The sequence below is a fragment of the Nerophis lumbriciformis genome, linkage group LG12 (genome assembly GCF_033978685.3).
Source record: "Nerophis lumbriciformis linkage group LG12, RoL_Nlum_v2.1, whole genome shotgun sequence".
NCBI lineage: Eukaryota > Metazoa > Chordata > Actinopteri > Syngnathiformes > Syngnathidae > Nerophis > Nerophis lumbriciformis.
In genome coordinates, this window is record NC_084559.2 from 35,948,146 (window position 1) to 35,967,896 (window position 19,751).

The 19,751-nt window shown below is 40.2% G+C and overlaps 1 protein-coding gene across 3 annotated transcripts in view; it reads left to right on the plus strand.

Moving 5' to 3' along the window:
- pip5k1bb (phosphatidylinositol-4-phosphate 5-kinase, type I, beta b) overlaps positions 1-19,751 on the plus strand; it is an 88,632-nt gene that overhangs the window by 693 nt on the left and 68,188 nt on the right. Inside the window, exon 1 of one of the 3 annotated variants that reach the window (XM_061986518.1) lies at positions 2,635-2,657. The exons of the other annotated variants lie outside the window; for them this stretch is intronic. The gene's annotated coding sequence lies outside the window, so the exon portion shown is untranslated. Of the gene's footprint in view, positions 1-2,634; positions 2,658-19,751 lie in introns of those variants that run through there. 3 annotated transcript variants of the gene reach the window in all.

A 19,751-nucleotide genomic window follows, 5' to 3' on the forward strand; every position in this document is an offset into this window, starting at 1 on the left:
CTTGTCTTGCGCTCCTATTTTGTTGTTGATTGTCATGTCGTGTACGGATGTACTTTGTGGACACCGTCTGCTCCACACGCTGTAAGTCTTTGCTGTCGTCCAGCATTCTGTTTTTGTTTACTTTGCAGCCAGTTCAGTTTCAGCTTTGTTTTGCATAGCCATCCCTAAGCTTCAATGCCTTTTCTTAGCGGCACTCGCCTTTTGTTTATTTTTGGTTGAAAGCGTTAGATACCTTTTTACCTGCAAACCATCGTCGTCGTTCCCGACATCTACAAAGCAATTAGCTACCTGCTGCCACCTACTGATATGGAAGAGTATTACACGGTTACTCTGCCGAGCTCTAGACAGCACAGACACTCAACAATGGCACATTTGCAGATTATAATTACTGGTTTGCAAAAAATATTTTTAACCCAATTAGGTGAAATTACATAATCTCCTACGGCACACCAAACAATATCTCACGGCACACTACGCGGCACAGTGGTTGAAAAACACTGCTCTAAATTGATAGCTTGTTAGCAATTGAACAATAATATTATTGTGTGGTTTGTACCACCATGCATCACAATACCTGCTTTTGAGACATTTAATGTAACAAAATAGCAAAATACACCTTGTAATAATGATGAATAACTATTAACAATATCAATAACAACTTTAATAGCTTTGTAGAGGATGTGTTTTTGGTATTAGATGTGATTAATTTGTGCCAGTGTATTAATGAAGAGCCTCATTCTGTATTTTGTTTTGCAGTACAATTAATAAAAAATAATATTAAGAAGGGTATAATGGAGTTACATTGTCAAACCTTTTTTTAATTCAATTTTATTGATCTATTTTTTAATTGAATTTCATATTATTTAAACATTGTTAATCCTAATAACAGCAGCACAGTTATTTGATGGTGACTGTAATTAATGCGATGAATATAGAGAGGTTAGCAGTGTGTTTTTGTGAAGAAACTGGAAGTACGTCTAGTCTGATGGGAAATGAGGCAAATGTGATGACGAGGCAGTCATTTTCTGTCATTTTTTTCATTTTTGTTCTCTTTCAGAGGAAGTCACACAGAGGTTTCAAATGGTGCTGAAATAATAACACCAAGTCTTTATAGTAGTGAAGTGAGTTATATTTATATGGCACATTTACTCTTGTGCAGTGGATCTCCAAATACCACCATAATGACCAACATTAAAACACAGTAGCATAGTAGGCCTAAGTATTCGTCAAAAACAAGGCAAGTGTTTTATTTAACAAGTATATTTATTATGTTTGGCCACTGTATTATTACACTCAGTTTGAACAGTAACACTGTTTTTAAAAAAATAGGAAAATAAAACAATGTACTTTAATCAAGTGATTCTTTGGTGTACTAACAGACCACTAGTAGTACACGTACCGCAGTTTGAGAATCTTGCTCCCGTGATTAAAAACGCTTTACATTGAGAAACCCGTTATCTACATTTAAGATACAATTACACCAGTTTGGGTGGCACTGGGAGCATGGTGAGCAAAGGTCTTGCCCAAGGACACTATGGCAGTGACTAGGATGGCTAAAACAGGATTCGAACCGGAGGCTCTACCATCTGAGCCACACTGCCCCTGCGTACAGTTTGCGGCTTCACTCTATCGATTTTTTTCCAAGCATATTTGACGTATTTTTGGTCCTAAATAAAGCATTTTCAAGTGTACAAATAAACAAAAAATATTTTTTGAGTTTTGAAGAAATATATAATATTGAGAAATTATTAATATATTTTAAATTTAAATCTCCCAATTTATAAGTAATTTTTGTCTAATATATGCAATCATTTATTGGTGATGATCAACGAATGAAATATATTGCTAGGTTATGTTGACCTCTGACAGGGAATAAGCAATTTTTGGGTTGGCGTGACTTAGAAACTTGAGAGTTCCTGGTTCCAATGCAGCTTTCGCCATCCTAGTCTATGCTGTTGTGTCCTTGAGCTTTACCCACCTTCCTTCCAGTGCCACCCACAATGGTAAAAATGTATCATAACTGTAGATCAGGGGTGTTCAAACTACAGCCCGCGGACCAAGTGTGGCCTGCCGGCGTCTTCAGTTTGGTACGAAACTCATGAGTTTATTGGTGTTTCCCAATTAATTATACATGTATGATAACTTGAATACTGCAAATTGTCACCATTTTTTGTGGACTATGTGAGTGAATCCAGTCAGTGACCATGAATTGTACATTGATGTTATCACAGCTTAGCATTTACTTATACAGACCCAATCCAAACAACCTTCCCTAGTCATGGCGCAAAAAAAAAAAAGAAGCAAAAAGTCAACATGGTCATACATAACAAAACCTGCTCACTGAACTTTGTGGATGTTATAAAAACGTCCATGCACCATAAGCAATTCAAAATGACATACATTTTGTCATGTCTGTGTGATCATGTTTTGTTTTAGTCATGTTCGGTTTTGTTTTTGGACTTTGTGTGCACTTTTGTTTGTTTTGTCACCATAGCAACCATTAGTTTTCACCTGTCACGTCACGCACCTGTTTCACGTTCGGACTCACACACACCTGTCACCAATCATGTCACTGTTATTTAAGCCTACCTTTGTTCATCACTCGTTCGGCCTGCATTGTCTTTGTGTCACACCGGCTTATGTCTCGTTCTGACCATGTAAGTTTTCCTAGTCCATGCCATAGCTTCTGCTAATTAGCAACTTCACTTGTGTTTTAGGCACGCTTGCCTTTTTTGTTGTTGTATTTTTGTGTTTGTGGTAGTGAGTGATTTATGTTAAATAAATCCAAGCCTACCTTCACGCTGTCGTCCGGAGCCGTATTTTTGCGTTGGAAGAACAACCCCGCAGCAAGCTGCGACCCCCCCCACGTGACACATTTAAATCCATTACAATGCATGATGGGAAAATGCACTCTCTCCACACGTATCCATGTTTGGCGCATTTTAGCTGCTCAATATTTCTGATTGATTACAAAACTTTAAGGAGGTCGTCATGGAAGTAAACAAGGGAGGAGTGGATCTTTCACATGCTCTTAATATCCATCCATCCATCCATTTTCTACCGCTTATTCCCTTTTGGGGTCGCGGGGGGCGCTGGAGCCTATCTCAGCTACAATCGGGCGGAAGGCGGCGTACACCCTGGACAAGTCGCCATCTCATTGCAGGGCCAACACAGATAGACAGACAACATTCACACTCACATTCACACACTAGGGCCAATTTAGTGTTGCCAATCAACCTATCCCCAGGTGCATGTCTTTGGAGGTGGGAGGTACTGTATATGTATAGGGTGTTGTTACTTTACATGCAGTTAGCTTTCGGCCCCCGGCCAAATTTTTTTTAGCCCAAAAAGTTTGGACACCATTGCTGAAGATAATGGGTTTCTCAATGTAAACCGCTTTGAGTCACTATCAAATTATAATGTACAATTCACAATTTTTGAAACGTCATTTGTATTTATTATTTATTCAGCAGTCCACACAAACAAATCATGCAAACTGGTGAAACTAAAAACAAATCGTACAATGTTCATTTATTCCAGCAATGAGATTTACAAGGTGCAACTAATATGACATATACTCATAACATGCAACTAAATATATTTCAAGTCTTATTTCATTATCATTTTGATGATTATGGCTTACAGTTTATGAAAACCTGAAATTGAAAATCTCAGAAAATTTGGGGTATTCAAAAACTGTAAACCATTATCATCGGAATTAAAATACAAAGGCTTGACATGTTTTACTTTGTATGGAATGAGTTCATATCACATATTAGTTTCACGATTGAAATTGAATTGCTGACATGAATGAACTTTTGCACAATATTCAAATTTCTTTGAGTTTCACTTGTAAGTATGTAAAGCGACACTGGGATATGCCTCATGCTTGTGGTTTCTTTTTATAAACTTCCTGTGTTCGTCCTGAATTTGCCTGGGAGACGGTGAAGTGCTTCCACACTGACAGAGGCAATTTGAAAAGGAAATTGCTCATGCAAATGTGTTGCTGTGTCTTTAGGGGTAACACCTGACCTCCTGTGTGCTTCTCCTGCTGTGCAGCATATGTGTGTTGCATAATGTTTCCCAGCAAACACAAGTTCCTCCACATTAGGCTAGAACACAAGTATCAAACTCAAGGCCAGCGGGCCAAGAATGGCCCGCTGCATCATTTTAAATGGCTCTTGAAGGCCTGGAAAAAATATTCTTCAATAAGGTATTAGGGTCGTACGGTATGCCGGTATTAGTATAGTACCGCGATACTAATGAATCATATTCAGCACTATACCGCCTCTAAAAAGTAAATTCATATTATGTTTATAAACTCAGGAAATACGTCCCTGGACACATGAGGACTTTGAATATGACCAATGTATGATCCTGAAACTACTTGGTATGGGATTGATACCTACCGTACATTTGTGGTATCATCCAAAACTAATGTAAAGTATCCAAACAACAGAAGAATAAGTGTTTATTACATTTTAACAGAAGTGTAGATAGAACATGTTAAAAGAGAAAGTAAGCAGATATTAAAAGTAAATGAACAAGTAATTAATAATTCATTTTCTACCACTTGTCCTTATTAATTTTGACAAAATAATAAAATGGAAAATGACACAATATGTTACTGCATATGTCAGCAGCTAAATTAGGAGCCTTTGTTTGCTTACTTACTACTAAAAGACAAGTTGTCTTGTGTGTTCACTATTTTGTTTAAGGACAAACTTGCAATAAGAAACATATGTTTAATGTACCCTAAGATTTAAAAAAAAAATAGAGCCAATAATGCAATTTTTTGTGGTCCTCTTTATTTAGAAAAGTATCGAAAAGTACCGGAAAGCATCGAAATACTTGGTAGTATTGGTATCGGTACCATATCTTTGCTTAATAAATGTATTTGTTTTTTCCGTTTGGACAGAAAAAATTGTACCTACTGCATGAAATTGCAAATTTTTTCAACCTTAATATTAACCAATATTGCAACAAATATTGTATCGTCATACTTTGCAAACAGTTTTTGGGGTTAGAGTTAAAACAAATGTTGTAGATGTCTGCTTGAACTATGATTTCAAAGCAACCTGTTCACTGTAGATTTTAGGTTGTCAAATATATGGTGGCTTTTACAGCATATACATTTTTAATAAATAACTTTGGTGGACAAAATGAGACAAAACTTTTTTTTTATTACAGTAAAATACTGTCAACTGGGCGTTTTTTTCATGGTAAAATCTACCCTTGTTGTTTTTACCGTGTATCACTGTAAACGGAAAAAGGGTCACACATTTTTTGACGGTAAAAAACTGGCAGCTCTGTTGCCAGAATTAAAAAGAAAAATAATAGTGGTGCCATTTTTCCATTTACAGTAAGACGTTGTAAAACCCCAGTCACATTTTACAGTAAAAATCTGATCCACTAAGCTGACAGTTTTTCCATTTACTGTAAAATGTTTTAAAAAAAACACTTTTTACTGCAGTAAAATTCCAGTTTTTACTGTAAAATTATATAAAAAATGTTTATAGTATGCATTAAAAAAATATAATATTCAAATGTATAGGCAAATTCATATATTATTCGCTGTGACAAGCGGCCCTCTAAGGACAGCACTAACTGCAATGTGGCCCTTGACAAAAACAAGTGTGACACCCCTGGGCTAGAACTTGGTTGGCATTAGTCTTATAAATCGGATCATGTGTACATTATTAAGATATTAATACTTCCCGGGTTTGTAAACATTAACAAAAATCACAACAAAAAACATTTTGAGGAAGTAAAAATATCTACATAATCACTCGAGTATTGATTGATACTACTCTTGGTATCTATCTATCTATTGAAACCACCAGTTTATGGATTTATGGATCTGCCCTTTCACATCATGTACTGACTGTGACAATGATGACACACTAACAGTTGTTATATTATCATATATTTACACTCTTATTAAATTACTTATTAATTTCCTAATAATAGCTGCTTACTTTCTACTGTTAAGTGTCGATCGATCGGCCACAGATTGGTATCGGACGAGCATGCTTTGCTACACAACCTAAATTAAAGAAGAACTGCACTTTTTTTTGGAATTTTGCCTATCGTTCACAATCATTATGACAGACAATAATACATGTCTTTTTTTTAATAGGATTTTAAAGATGATAAACGCTTGGACGATGCGGATAATGGGAATCACTCTTGTAGCCTTCAAAGCCCTCCAACATTTTCTATACACATTGCAAATCGATATATTACGTAGTAACAGACACCGTCCATCCATCCCTTTTCTACCGCTTGTCCCTTTTGAGGTGGCGGGGAGTGCTGGAGCCTATCTCAGCTGCATTCGGGCGGGAGGCGGGGTACACCCTGGACAAGTCGCCACCTCATCGCAAGGCCAACACAGATAGACAGACAACATTCACACTCACATTTACACACTAGGGCCCATTTAGTGTTGCCAATCAACCTATCCCCAGGTGCATGTTTTTGGCGGTGGGAGGAAGCCGGAGTACCCGGAGGAAACCCACGCAGTCACGGGGAGAACATGCAAACTCCACACAGAAAGATCCCGAGCCCAGGATTGAACTCAGGACCACTCAGGACCTTCGTATTGTGAGGCACATGCACTAACCCCTGTTCCACCGTGCTGCCCAGTAACAGACACATTCATAACAATATGTAATATGTACAATATTTCATTTTAGTTTGCTGGAACTAATACCATGGCACATTTATTTGCGTTTCCATAGCAGTACACTTCCGACTTTTGGCAATTTCCGGAAATCATGGCAGACACAGTAACAAAACAACACAAACGACTATTTTTGGACATTATATTTTTGAAGATGAATATATAGAGAATTAACTACTGCTTCTAGAAGCCAGTACGAAGGAAGAGTGAGACGTTGGAGCAGACAGAAGCCAATAGAGTGAGGTGAAAGTGACTTGAAGCTGCAAATGTGGAACTTGAAGTCAAGCTATTTTGACTTAAATTGAGTGCTTACCCAAATAAACCGGACAAAACATTCTCGACCAGCTGGACCAAACAGACAACTGTCCATCGAGTGAATCACACTTTATTATGACTATGCACGCAGCACGTTATGCATGTATCATGACAGACAGCATGTGCTGTCTGGCTAGCTGTGTACAAACTTTACAGATACTGTAACATGATTGTTCATGTTTTTCACTCAGCACATATTGGTGTTTTATCGCATTGTGTTGGGCATTACAAACTCAAACGCGTTTCGTGCTGACGTAGAAGTTAGTTTATCTCTTCCCTTCGTTAGCATTTACGGCTAATACCGTAAGATGCTGATGTGTTACTACGCTATAAAAACAGGTATTCAGTGTTAGAATAAAAATGTAGCTACAGTTTGGTTATTATACAGGTTACGGAATGTGAATATAGTATTGTTGACGGTTTTTTAATGCATTTTTAAAGTGATTTAGAGGTAGAATTTATTGCTCCCATTAGCTGTATTGCTAGCCATTAAGAACGAGCCGTTAGACATGTTAGAATGCAAAAAAAAAAAAAAAAAAAAAAAAAAAAAGGCAAAATTCCAAAAAAAAGTGCAGTTCCCTTTTAAAGCCTGGAGCTCGGCAAACTATCCAAAGGTCAGCTGTAGGTATGAGGGCTTTATCATTTTCTTTTTCTTCAGGCTAGCCTGTAGTAGGGTATCTCACATCGCCATGCTCATGTGTCCTCCCCCACTCCTTAGTGTTACATTGTTGTGCATGACTTGGCATTTTTAAATTGAACAGATACAGTTAAAGTGTATGAGTAAAAGGTGGACAATGGCATTAGCATTAAAGGTACAGACACACAAAATGTTATGTTTTCAGTAAGGCTTACTAAAATCACTTTTAATCCGTCTGAATTCCAGGATGAAGGCGAGATTTTGGACAATATAATACTTCTGGGACACATTTAAAATGTTATATGGTAAGACCTTTTTAAATGTTGATCGTTAATGCATATGGCGAAGTTAACTTGTGCAAACACTACACACAATGTTAGCACCCAGGCTGTTGTGAACACAACCTAAAACAGGCCTGGGCAAAAAAATGTTGACTCGGGGGGGCAAATTTAGGGAAAAAAATGTGTCTGGGGGCCGGTATATCTATTTTTAGGAACACTAATACAAAACCTCACAATAATGTCTGATTGAAAGCTAAAAACTTTATGATAGACCACCTGAAAAAACTTGGAATTTTAAATTTTTTTACTGAATGAGACACCCAGAATGTACATGAAAATAAAGACTGTGGGATTTACAATATTAACTATGAACGATAAAACACTGAATATTGACACATATGAACGTCACACCCCCTCTCGATCGACATTTCAATCAAGCGAAACGCAACAAAAATGCAACAAACACCACAAAATGTGAACGCGATGGGTAAAAAAACCCCACCTACAATCTGATATATCACAAAGCTTTAGAACTTTGTTGTAAAAATCTCCTTCCGCGTCTGTCTCCGACACCCGCATTTTCAGGCTCGCTCTGGAAACACTCTGTGGAAACACCCTCCACCCACACTGTTTAGTGCCTCGTCTGAGCTGCTGTGATTTAGATTACCTTAGTAACTAAATAGATTATCATAGTAACTAATTAGATTATCATAGTAATTAGTATATCATGCAAACACGCAGATTCCAACCATTGACATACTTTGTATAGTTCAAGACTTACGGTCATTTGAAAACATCACTGCACATCATGATGGCAGCGACAGTTTCGATCTTAAAGATCTAAAAAAAATATTTGGGAATGTCCGGCGGGCCAGATTGAAAAGCTTAGCGGGCCGCATGCGGCCCCTGGGGCTTATTTTGCCCAGGTCTGACCTAAGAGGTGTCCTGACTGGTCCACCATTATTCTATTATTAAAGACCACTGAAGTGGGTGATCATGGCAGTCTTCCAACAATATAAAATGAAACTGTTATTTAAAGGCCTACTGAAACCCACTACTACCGACCACGCAGTCTGATAGTTTATACATCAATGATGACATCTTAACATTGCAACACATGCCAATACGGCCGGGTTAGCTTACTAAAGTGCAATTTTAAATTTCGCGCGAAATATCCTGCTGAAAACGTCTCGGTATGATGACGCCTGCGCTTGACGTCACGGATTGTAGAGGACATTTTGGGACAGCATGGTGGCCAGCTATTAAGTCGTCTGTTTTCATCGCAAAATTCCACAGTATTCTGGACATCTGTGTTGGTGAATCTTTTGCAATGTGTTCAATGAACAATGGAGACAGCAAAGAAGAAAGCTGTAGGTGGGAAGCGGTGTATTGCGGCAGGTGTTGTGCCGTATAACGCACCCCTGCCATAGAATGCACCCCTTGACTGTTGTGCCGGATAACACAGCCGGTGTTTCATTGTTTACATTCCCGGAAGATGACAGTCAAGCTTTACCATTGGCCTGTGGAGAACTGGGACAACAGAGACTCTTACCAGGAGGACTTTGAGTTGGATACGCAGACACGGTACCGTGAGTACGCATGCAGCTGCGGCTTCCAAACATTTGATCGCTTGCCCGTAAGTGCGTGCCGCTATGTGCATGTCACGTACGTAACTTTGGGGACTTTGGGGAAATATATGTGCTGTATGAACTTTGGGGAGGTGAACGGTACTTTGGGCTGTGGGGTTGAGTGTGTTGTGCAGGTGTTTGAGTTGTATTGGCGGGTTATATGGACGGGAGTGGGGAGGTGTTTGTTGTGCGGGATTAATTTGTGGCATATTAAATATAAGCCTGGTTGTGTTGTGGCTAATAGAGTATATATATGTCTTGTGTTTATTTACTGTTTTAGTCATTCCCAGCTGAATATCAGGTCCCACCCGCCTCTCACAGCATCTTCCCTATCTGAATCGCTCCCACTGCCCTCTAGTCCTTCACTCTCACTTTCCTCATCCACGAATCTTTCATCCTCGCTCAAATTAATGGAGAAATCGTCGCTTTCTCGGTCTGAATCGCTCTCGCTGCTGGTGGCCATGATTGTAAACAATGTGCAGATGTGAGGAGCTCCACAACCTGTGACGTCACGCTACTCGTCTGCTACTTCCGGTACAGGCAAGGCTTTTTTATCAGCGACCAAAAGTTGCGAACTTTATCGTCGATGTTCTCTACTAAATCCTTTCAGCAAAAATATGGCAATATCGCGAAATGATCAAGTATGACACATAGAATGGACCTGCTATCCCCGTTTAAATAAGAAAATCGCATTTCAGTAGGCCTTTAAGCCATGTATTTTCTCCCCACCCATGTGTGTTTAATGCAGCATACATATTTAGTCTTTTCTGAAGAGGCGACCCGACTATGAGGAGCTGAAGGGATTTGAGTGCAAGTCTTGTGATAGTTGGTCAAAGTGCAGTGTGTGTGTGTGTGTGTGTGTGTGTGTGTGTGTGTGTGTGTGTGTGTGTGTGTGTGTGTGTGTGTGTGTGTGTGTGTGTACAGTGCTCCATGGGATCCAGTGGTGATTGCAGCATAATAACAAGCATATGAGGCTCATTTAAGACGGTTACATAAGTCAGTGCTAGTTCCCAGGGCTTACGTTCATGCTTGATAATGCTGTTAGGACCTGATGTGTCTCGTGTCTTCACACAGGGGTGTGGCCCCCTGGGCGGGTTTTGCTTACACATAACATGTTCTGATAAAAATACCTCACCGCTGTGCGATAATGAAAAGTGGACCGCCTGTCAGGCCTTCTCTCGCACTCGTGTCCTTTAGTGTTTTTGGCACTAAGTCATGGTCTTGTTCATATCTATGCAAGTTCACTTGATGTTTCTGGTTGCTGCACTCTTACGGCAACAAGTCCTTCAGAGTAGGGTTAAAGGCCTACTGAAACCCACTACTACCGACCACGCAGTCTGATAGTTTATATACCAATGATGAAATCTTAACATTGCAACACATGCCAATACAGCCAGGTTAACTTATAAAGTGCAATTTTAAATTTCCTGCAAAACTTCCGGTTGAAAACGTCTAGGTATGATGATGTATGCGCGTGACGTCGATGGTTGAAACGGAAGTATTGGGGCGCCATTGTATCCAATACAAAAAGCTCAGTTTTCATCGCAAAATTCCACAGTATTCTGGACATCTGTGTTGGTGAATCTTTTGCAATTTGTTTAATGAACAATGGAGACTGCAAAGAAGAAAGCTGTAGGTGCGATCGGTGTATTAGCGTCTGGCTGCAGCAACACAACCAGGAGGACTTTGACTTGGATAGCAGACGCGCTATCCCACGCTAGCCGCTGACCGCATCGATGATCGGGTGAAGTCCTTTGTCGCTCCGTCGATCGCTGGAACGCAGGTGAGCTTCGGTGTTGATGAGCAGATGAGGGTTGGCGTAGGTGGAGAGCTAATGTTTTTATCATACCTCTGTCGAGGTCCATAGCTAAGTTAGATTCAATGGCGTCGTTAGCAACAACATTGTTAAGCTTCGCCAGGCTGGAAAGCATTAACCGTGTAGTTACAGGTCCATGGTTTAATAGTATTGTTGATTTTCTGTCTATCCTTCCAGTCAGGGGTTTATTTCTTTTGTTTCTATCTGCAGTTAAGCCCGATGCTATCACGTTAGCTCCGTAGCTAAAGTGCTTCACCGATGTATTGTCGTGGAGATAAAAGTCACTGTGAATGTCCATTTCGCGTTCTCGACTCTCATTTTCAAGAGGATATAGTATCCGAGGTGGTTTAAAATACAAATTTGTGATCCACAATAGAAAAAGGAGAGAGTGTGGAATCCAATGAGCCCTTGTACCTCAGTTACGGTCAGAGCGAAAAAAGATGCGTCCTGCACTGCACTCTAATACTTCACTCTCACGTTCCTCATCCACAAATCTTTCATCCTGGCTCAAATTAATGGGGTCATTGTCGCTTTCTCAGTCCCAATCGCTCTCGCTGCTGGTGTAAACAATGGGGAAATGTGAGGAGACTTTCAACTTGTGACGTCACGCTACTTCCGGTACAGGCAAGGCTTTTTTTTTATCAGCGACCAAAAGTTGCGAACTTTATCGTCGTTGTTCTATACTAAATCCTTTCAGCAAAAATATGTCAATATCGCGAAATGATCAAGTATGACACATAGAATGGATCTGCTATCCCCGTTTAAATTAAAAAAATTCATTTCAGTAGGCCTTTAACGTTGGTATAAAAATGTTAACCAAAACAAACAAATGAAGTGTAAGTTGGTAAAAAACACTGTTGGCTTTTTTAAGGGAAGAAGCGTTCAAATGCGTACAAAGCAATTTGTAATGGTGTCATAATCCCAATTTCTGATAATTGTGTTATGTGTGATTGATTGTTGATCGCATCCCCCTTGGCTACAACCATCACATGTGCTGTGTAATTTCACCCATAATCGATCAAATCGATCTAGCTCAGGGGTGCCCATTACGTTGATCGCGAGCTACCAGTCGATGGCGGAGGGTGTGTCAGTCGATCGCCAGCCAGGCATTAAAAAAATAGACCTAAAAATAAGCGATCATCAATCTTCATCAAGACGTCACTTTCGTCACTTGATTGACATTCACGGCACCCGAGGATCTTGTGAGATGACGCTGGCTGCTGTGAGATAATTATTAAGAAAAAATGACCGACAGGAAGGCGAGAAACACTTTTTATTTCAACAGACTCTCGCGCCGTACCTGCTGTCAAAACTCTAAAGACCGACTGCACAGTCCCTGTCTTCACAATAAAAGCCCTGCTTCATAATGCCTGTGCTAACAAAATATGAGTCTCAGAAAGCTAGCGTGCACAAGCTAGCAAGCTAAGAAGTTTGGCGCAAATGTATTTCTTGTAAAGTGTATAAAAAGGAGTATGGAAGCTGGACAAATAAGATGCCAAAAAGCAACCACTTTCATGTGGTGTTGGACAGAAAGGAGGACTTTTTTTCTCCTCCATTTGAAAATGTGGACGTTATCATCACTACTGTCTGATTCCAATCAATGCAAGTCATCAGAATCAGGTAATACACCAACTTATATTCTTGTCTTCATGAAAGAAATGTGTTAAAAATGCTTGTATTATCATTAAACACATTTAACTTGTTAACAAAAATGTCTCTTTCATAAATAAATAAATATAAATTATATATATGAATGAGGTATATCCCCTCGACTTGGTCAATTGAAAAGTAGCTCGCCTGCAGAAAAAGTGTGGGCACCCCTGATCTAGCTCATTTTCCTATGTGTTCTGTTTTTTACCCTTGCTTCTTCAGATCATAGGTACGTTGAAACTGAACTGAATCAACAGCACCTGCTGGTTGCAGCTTAATGGTGCAGTCCATTTTGACTGGGTTGCTAAAAGACACAACATTAAGACAGACTTTAATCAATTTAACTCAATTGATCAATTCTTCCAATTGTTGGTCTGAGCAAAACTTCTACAGGAAGACACGCTGCAATATCAGACAAAATACTAGCACTGTAGTTTTTATGTTATAGAACTACCTCATTGCCTCTTGGCCTACCTTATTTAAATGTTTAATATATAATAATTAGGGCTGTCAAGTGTCAAACGATTAAAAAATATTTAACCGCGGTTAATCACACTCTTTTACAGATACACCACAGCCAGAGTGGGACTCATTTTTAGCCTCAGAGTTTCATAACTCAGACCAACTTTTTTGTAATAAAAGAAAGTTAAAACAATACATAGACAGTACAGGCCAAAAGTTTGGACACACCTTCTCATTCAATGTGTTTTTTTTTTATTTTCATGACTATATGAGCTTCAAGAGGTAGTCACCTGAAATGGTTTTCACTTCACAGGTGTGCTTGAAGCTCATCGAGAGAATGACAAGAGTGTGCAAAGCAGTAATCAGAGCAAAGGGTGGCTATTTTGAAAAAACTAGAATATAAAACATGTTTAGAGTTATTTCACTTTTTTTGTTAAGTAAATAACTCCACATGTGTTCATTCATAGTTTTGATGCCTTCAGTGACAATCTACAATGAAAATAGTAATGAAAATAAAGAAAACGCATTAAATGAGAAGATGTGTCCAAATTTTTGGCCTGTACTATATATATATATATATATTAAATCAGAGAGAGAGAGACTATTTTTATATATATATATAAATATATACAAAAAAAAAAGATAAAAAAATAATAATGATATATATATATATATATATATATATATATATATATATATATATAATTGATACTATTCCTTTTATTTTTGGTAAAGAGTTGTGAGTTGCCCAAAGTTTATCGGGACCAGTATTCCACTTATCCATGATGTATTTTGCTGTAATAAAACCTGTGGAGTGCACGCTGGCGGTGGTGTGCTGGGCTGGGGGTATTGACAGCAGGTTGTTATGTGTTAATAAGTGATGGGTGTGCTCTCATGCTGGTTGCGGGCCCTCAGGGTTTACCTCCTATGTTTCCCCTCGAACTGGTTAATCGAGTACTGCTTCTGGCAAAGTGTCAAGACTGAAATAATGCCAACATTTGTTTCGCAGTTACAATAAAAAAGCAGACATTATTGTAATTGCTTGGTGATCCAATGAAATATTATTAAAAATGCAAACAATTACTATATGCCACAGTCCCTCATAATGAATATGAAGAAGATGAGACAGGTTAAACCAGGCTAAAAAGCAGTAGGTAATCAGTCTCTTGAGGCTTACTTTGCACACGTCCATGCACTTCTCATACGCAAGAACAACACAGTCTGTTCTCTCTTATCTCCTTTTATTGTGTTCATTCACTCTTGTCAGCAGCGGCCACCTGCCTAAGATAGCCTGCAGGGCTTGGTAAAGCCTTAAAATTAAATAAAGGAATACCAGCAGCAGGCATTAAAAATGTAAAGTCACATTTTACTTTTGCTATAGTGTCTAAAATCTGCAACGCAACCACAGAATTTCCCTATTGTGGGATAAATAAATAGAGTATATCCTATCCTATCTTATTAACTGCCCGGGGTGCACATTAAACCAGAGGTCTTGAACAGGGGTCCGCTCAGGTACTGCAGGGGGTTCGTGAAATTTTTGGATGATATATTTTAAAATGTTCCCCACAAATTTTTTACAAATGACTTCAAATACACATGATCATTCTGCCAACACACTGTCATGCAGTTGAATGTCATTAAAGCACCATGAACAAATATATTAGATGATTATATTCATGTTAGCATTTAAGATAGTTAGCGATTAGCATACTTGCCAACCTTGAGACCTCCGAATTCAGGAGATGGGGGGCGGGGGGGGGTTTTGGGGGCGTGGTTGCGGGGCGGGGTTGGGGTTGGGGGGGCGGTGTTGAGGTGCAGGCAACATACCCCTTCCCCTTCGAGCTGTCCTGGATGAAATGAAATTCTTTTTTCCAATCATTTTGGAACTTGCAAGCGTATTTCTTCTTCTTACTCGTCGTCGCCATGTCTCTTCTTTGTTCTTCTGCTTCGTCTCCTTCTTGTTGTGTGTGCAGTTGTGCACTGAGCTCCAAAAGCCGTAGATTTTATTGTAGCGTCCCGGAAGAGTTAGTGCTACAAGGGGTTCTGGGTATTTGTTCTGTTGTGTTTATGTTGTGTTACGGTGCGGATGTTCTCCCAAAATGTGTTTGTCATTCTTGTTTGGTGTGGGTTCACAGTGTGGCGCATATGAGTAACAGTGTTAAAGTTGTTTATACGGCCACCCTCAGATTGATTGAGACTTTTATTAGTAGGTTGCACAGTGAAGTACATATTCCGTACAATTGACCACTAAATGGTAACACCTGAATAACTTTTTCCACTTAAATTGATTCATGATACAGATATATACTATCATATATACTATCATCATAATACAGTCATCACACAAGATAATCATCAAGGTGTATACATTGAATTATTTACATTATTTACAATTCGGGGTGTGGGGTGGGGGGGTTTGGTTGTTATCATCAGTCATCAACAATTGAGGACAGAGAAATGGATATTGAAACAGTGTAGGTCTGACTTGTCAGTGTGGCATTTATGGCTGTTGAACAAGTATGCGTGGCATTCACTTGTGTGTATGTGTGTGTGCTTGAAATTAACGTTATCATTAAGCCAGTTAAAAGATCATACAACGTGTCAGCATTTCTTGACATCTTCGAGTAAAGACCATTGTTAAACCCGTCCAACGCTACATTATTATGTGACTGGACCAGCACACTGTTTGTATGGAGGAAAAGCGGACGCCTGGACAGCATGCGGCTGTTAAGGGGTGACGGTTTCAGGTGAGAGAGGACGCTAAAGGCAGTGCCTTTAAGGCACGCCCCCAATATTGTTGTCCGGGTGGAAACCGGGAGAAATTTGGGAGAATGGTTGCCCCGGGAAATTTTCGGGAGGGGCACTGAAATTTGGGAGTCTCCCGGGAAAATCGGGAGGGTTGGCAAGTATGGCGATTAGCGCGCTAGTTGTTAGTTAGCGATAAGCGCACTAGTTGTCGTTTAGCGATTAGCGTGCTAGTTTCCAGCTAGCAATTCACACGGTAATTGCCAGCTAGCAACCCGTGCTCTAGTTGTCGGCTAGCAATTAGCGCTCTATTTGCTGTCTAATGATTAGCAGTCTAGTTGTCAGCTTGTGAATGGCGCACAAATTGTCCGCTGGCGATTGGCTCACCAGTTGCTAGTTACCAGCTAGCTATTAGCAGCCCAATAATGTTATTTGAATATCGCTAGTATTGCACAATAACACGGTACCTTTATGACTGGTTTAATGTAAAATTCAATCATAATTTCGTACGATATTTGTAGGGTGTCCCCGCTTCTTCTCTCCCTCAGTTTGGGGGTCCTTGGCCTGGAAAACGTTGAAGATTACTATGAAGTAGAGGGCTAAAAAATATTGTCTGCAAATTCCCTGCTAACCACAATTTTGAGACCCCTGGTGTACAGCATATTACAGTATACATGTAAAATGTAACGACCTGACCTCACTGCGAGATGGCGGCGCCCTGCACGGCTACAGAATCATGCACTAGCTTTGACAGTCAACTTTCTTGCGATTTGGCTTCAAAACTTGCAGCAAGTTGAAGAGAAGTTGACATATTATTGTAATTTGTTACTGAAATTATAACAAGGTTTAAGGCTAGATCGTGACTCTTGACGGTCAGAGTAGGGTTTGGAGGGGGAAGAGCAAGCCAGCCGAGAATACATTGGCGCCTTGATTCAGCAGCGCTATTCAGGCTTTATTGTAGTTTCAAGAATAGACATTTTTAAGGGGCCCCAATTCCACGCATTTTTCGCTATTTTGCGGAATGGTCTATGTATTAGGGATGGGTACCGAATTTGATACCTTTTATATAGGCACAGACCAAATTCCGGGTTTCGATTCACGTAAAATCCAATGGCGCCATTTTTCGAAACCTTTGTTGCTCGTGGCGTCACATCTGGTTACGGATTAAACACTGGCTCAAATACTTGCGCCATCACTCAAGCAGCCTTCAGATCAAACTCCGCCAAACTGCATCAAGGTAATGTTGTAATTTATAATGCAAAGAAAACAAGTATGCCTGATAGAAAAATCTTGACTGTCCGGGGTGTACCCTGCCTACCGCCCGAATGCAGCTGAGATAGGCTCCAGCACCCCCCACGACCCTGAAAGGGACAAGCGGTAGAAAATGGATGGACGTAAAGTAAGGCTCCATTTTTCCCAAAAGGCATTAGCATGATGCTAATTTACATTGTCTTTGCCATATACATGCTACTGATTATCCTTAGCAGTTTGACAGGCAGATTTCAAAACCTCCAAATTTGGCAATGAAAACTACAATAAAGATGCACATGACAATCAAACAGCTGGTGTGTAATAAGCACAATACTTACAACCACTTTGTGGGGCACAACAAAAGACTAGCCTGGCACATACAGTGGCATGGCAAAGGCTACTTTCTAGCTAGGTAACAACAAACTGTAGTCTACACTCTAACGCCATCTAACATTTTGGGATTGCAACTGCATGCGAAGTGTATTATATAATACTTGCAAATGAGACTCAGAAATGTGATTATACAGCCTGTCATAAACAGCTCATTTGTAAATGTTACATTCAAAAAAAGGATTTTATTGTTAAGTAATGTAACATTTATTAACACACTTCATTAAGTATTGGTACTGGGAATGAGTATCGTAACCTTATCTGTTCAAATGTGAATGGTACCCATCCCTCTCGTAAATAGCGCGGATTTACTGTTTTCATGTGCTCAATTGTTTGCATCTGGTGGTGCCAAAAGAAATGTGGGGCAAAATAATACTTTGTTGACTTTACAATTGTACTGCATGAAATGTTAAATGTCAACAATGCTCCCAGTAACCGACCTCATCATGTGGACAGTGATTTGCACAGTCGAGTGGATTGAAGGGAATTCTACTGACACAAACAATTCCCATGTTATGTAACGCTCGCTGAAGTGGTCTGACACACACGTGAAGCCAGTTTTCCGCTTCATGGAGCCGTGTTATGGTACAGACGTGAGCTCTGTACGACGGGAATAGTGTCACACACTCTCTTCAAATGCCAGTGTCACTTGCATTCTCTTCGCAGCGGCTAAATCTGGATGTAAGATTTGCCTTTATAATTTTAGCCGTTTTTAATGACACCCCCTTAACGGCTCCACAGCACGCTGGCACCAGCTCCTGAAAGGGTTTGCAGCCTTGATTAGTGCATGATTGGGCTCCTCATTAGTCCTTCAGAGGCCTGAAGGGTTGCTGGCACTATGTTCATTTGGCAGCCTTGCAAGTATTAGGATTATTCAGTGGTTTCTAAGTTTGTTGTTGTTGTTGCTTCTGATGCTGCTGATTTTTGTTTTGGTCCTGCTGAGCCCACAAACCCACTTTCTGCTCTACTGCCAAGTCTCAACCTACTCAGTGGCCTAGTGGTTAGAGTGTCCGCCCTGAGATCGGTAGGTTGTGAGTTCAAATCCCGGCCGGGTCATACCAAAGACTATAAAAATGGGACCCATTACCTCCCTGCTTGGCACTCAGCATCAAGGGTTGGAATTGGGGGTTAAATCACCAAAAATGATTCCCGGGCGCGGCCACCGCTGCTGCTCACTGCTCCCCACACCTCCCAGGGGGTGATCAAGGGTGATGGGTCAAATGCAGAGAATAATTTCACCACACCTAGTGTGTGTGTGACAATCATTGGTACTTTAACTTTTTAACTTTAAGTCAATGAGAAGACCAACAGAGGCTCACCCACAAAGTGGGGGCCTACCACATATGAGATGACAAGTGGAAGTGAGAGCGAAAGTGAGTTTTAAGAATGCAGAAAGTGGACATATAATTACTTTTGAGGGCAACTTGAGTCCCCCTTTTTATATAAAGTACATTTATCCATTTTCTTCCGCTTATCCGAGGTCGGGTCGCGGGGGCAGCAGCCTAAGCAGGGAAGCCCAGACTTCCCTCTCCCCAGCCACTTCGTCCAGCTCCTCCCGGGGGATCCCGAGGCGTAGTCTTCCAACGTGTCCTGGGTCTTCCTTGTGGCCTCCTGCCAATCGGATGTGCCCTAAACGCCTCCTTAGATGCCCAGATGCCCGAACCACCTCATCTGGCTCCCCTCGATGTGGAGGAGCAGCGGCTTTACTTTGTTCTCTCTTGGATGGCAGAGCTTCTCACCCTATCTCATTTCGGCTGCTTGTACCCGTGATCTTGTCCTTTCGGTCATAACCCAAAGCTCATAGATCGATAGTACTTTATTGATTCCTTCAGGAGAGTTCCCTCAGGAAAATTAAAATTCCAGCAGCAGTGTAAAGAGTTGAGATCAAATTTAA